Source organism: Trichosurus vulpecula, chromosome 3 (assembly GCF_011100635.1).
Source record: "Trichosurus vulpecula isolate mTriVul1 chromosome 3, mTriVul1.pri, whole genome shotgun sequence".
NCBI classification, from domain to species: domain Eukaryota; kingdom Metazoa; phylum Chordata; class Mammalia; order Diprotodontia; family Phalangeridae; genus Trichosurus; species Trichosurus vulpecula.
Window position 1 is genome coordinate 108,722,465 of NC_050575.1, and position 3,022 is coordinate 108,725,486.

The window sequence follows — 3,022 nt, forward strand, 5'->3', positions numbered from 1 at the left end:
GACAATGACCCTTCTCGATATCAACATTGAGATACCCATCCAAATACTATTCTCTCCCACAGCTCAGAACCACCTTCTCTTTCTTCTTTCACTAGTTGTCCCTGGGCTGCCAGTTCTTCCCAGCTTAGCTTCATAACCCCTTATCTCTTTCTCTCCAACTACAGAACCTCAGAATCTCTATCTGCTTCTAAGATTGTTCCTCCATTTTATGTGAGTACCTCATGGCATAACTAAGTCCTTCAGAAAATGATTTTGATTGACACAAGGAAACATGTGGCCCTGTTCACTTTATCAATTCAATCAATCAGTCAGTGACTGTCACCATTCATCACGAATAAACTCTAGTGGTTTCTTGTTACTTCTAGAACCAAATACAAGTTTCTCCATTTGGCAATTAAAGCTACTGACCACGCAGACTCCTCCTATCTTTCCAGTCTTCTTACACATCACTCCCCTCCATGCACTCTGCTCTCCAGCCATACTGCCCTGATTCCATCTCCCGCCTCCCTGCCTCTGCACTAGCAATCTCCCTTGCTTGAAATTTACTCTTTTCTCACTTCTGCCTCTTAGAATCTCTGGTTTCCTTCCAGACCCAACTCAAGTGCTGCCTTCTCTTCATGAAGTCTTTCCTGATCCCTACAGTTATTAGTGCACTCTTTTACAAAACTACTTTGTGCTCATTTTTTTAATATTATGTATAATGTAGAGAGAGAATTAAAGATGCCCCAAGGATAACAGGTGGACAGGCTGAGTCCTCCATTGATACTCTCTCCTCTTTCAGAAGAGATCCCTCCTCTCGCCTACTCCTCATCTCACAGCATTCAGATGCCTTCTACTACTACCTCTTCCTTCACCAGCTTAATGTGAAGAGATGACCCTTCTCCCTTGCCAAAGCAAGTGCTTCCACATGAAGAAGTGATTCCATTTCATCTCATCTTCTGCAGCAGATCTCCTCCACTGCCACCCCTGTCATCCCTCCTTTTGTACTAATTTTCAATGGCTCTCTCTCTCTCTCTCCCTCTCTCTCTCTCTCTCTCTCTCTCTCTCTCTCTCTCTCTCTCCCGTCTCTTGACTGCTTCTCTACTATCCTTAAAGACATCCATGTCTCCTCCAACCTCAAAAAAACCCTCATATGACCCATCTATTCCTACTAGTTATCATCCTGCATTTCTCCTCTCTTTTGTGACCCACTCCCTGAGAAGGCTAATAATTGGCATCTCCATTTCCTTTTCTTCTCACTCTCTTCTTAACTCCTTACTTCTGACCTCATCATTCAACCTAGATGTCTCCCTCCAGAGTTACTAAGGACTTCCATTTTTTAAAACTTTCTGGTGCTTTAAAAACATTAACAAATAAATATTCCAAACTGAATCAGCAATAAGAATATGGAGAAAGAAGGGAATGCTGTGGGATAGAGAAGAAGGCCTTAAGAATAAAGCAGAGACCATGGGCTTCTATCTGGTGTTGATGAGGAGCTCTCTCTCTTTTAAGATCTCTCAAAAATGGAGAGGATCTCTTCTGAGCTGAGTCTCTCAATCAGAGATGAGGAAGGGAAACAAAAATTCCCTGACAGAGGGGTCAAGGATTCCTTTAGGGTAGGTCAAGTGAAATAGGGGTGGAAGAAGCAGATGTGGGTTTTAGGAAGTACCCAGGATGTTGGTTTTTAGATATAACAAGGAGCAGATCAGGGAAGTAGATCAGAGAACTAACTGGGTAGAATTGGAAGTCACTATTTTCGTAGTGACGAGGTAAATAAAAAACTCTCAAGTAGAGTGGTTACCGGGAGACCATGGAACAGGAGAGATACATAAGATATAAAGGACCCTCTTAGGACATTCCTTCAGTGCCTTCAGCACTCATTCTACGTAAAACGTTGGTGCATACCACATTGTCTGCTATTACTGTCAGGATCAATTCTCCATCATGGGTCAGCTCCCAGAACCATGAGGTCTTAGGTCCCTCCTCTTTCAGGAGTCTCTGTTCACAGACCATCTTGTTCTGGCTTTTGGACTTCACCAAGCTCTTCCAGGGCTTCCCATCCTCTGCCAGCTCTGTCTGACCAGATCCTTACAATGGTAGAAGTTTTGCTGTATAAACTCTCTCCATCCTTGTGGATCTCCACTGCTGGCTTTGAGGTGGTTGCCACAGTAATCTTCCTGTATATCCTATTCCCTCCCAACATCTTGAGAAATCTCCAAAGTTTTCTGATCAGATGATCTATCAGGTCCTGGAGAAATTGGGCATCTTGGCAGGAGCAGGGAACCTTTCCCCTAAAAACGGGGTTTGGAGGACCGGACGTTCCAAGAGCCACCTCTTCCTCCTTCTCACTGCAGGACCTCTAAACAGCACAAGTGAAGGAGACGATCACAGAGAAACCCCAAAGCTAGGCCCTATGATTTCTTAATGGTCAAATCTAATGGCTTTCAGTTCTAAAGTCCTCATCCTCTTGACCTATTTTCAGCCTTAACCATTGACATTTATACTCTCACTGTGGTTGTTCTCCTCTCTCTAGGCTTCGGTGACCCCACTCTCTCCTGTTTCTTCTCCTCCCTATCTGACCACTTTTTCCCTGTCTCTTTTGCAGTATTTTTTTCCTGGTCATGCCCACTAAGCCTCATGGCTCCGTGTTGGGCCCCCTTGTCTCTCTATACTGTTTCACTTGGTGATCTCATCAGGTCCTATGGTTTCCATTATCACTTTTATGCAGAGGACTCTCAAATCTACTCGTCCAGTTCTAATATCTCTGTGGACATCCAGTCTTGAATCTTCAACTGACCATTGTTGATATTGCTTAGTGGATTAGTTGTGTCTGACTGTGACCCCATTTGGGGTTTTCTGGGCAAATTTGCCCTTCCTTCTCCAGTTCATTTTACAGATGATGAAACTGAAGCATACAGTTTTAAGTGACTTGCCTAGGGTCATACAGCTAGTAAGTGTCTAAGGCTGGATTTGAACTTAGGTCATCCTGACTCCAGGCCCAGCAACTATCTACTATGCCACCTAGTTGTCCTATTAGACATCT

General features: G+C 43.9%; 1 pseudogene; it reads right to left on the reverse strand.

The window, feature by feature from the left end:
* Positions 1-1,827: 1,827 nt before the first annotated feature.
* LOC118842155 lies at positions 1,828-2,244 on the reverse strand (annotated as a pseudogene).
* Positions 2,245-3,022: the final 778 nt, after the last annotated feature.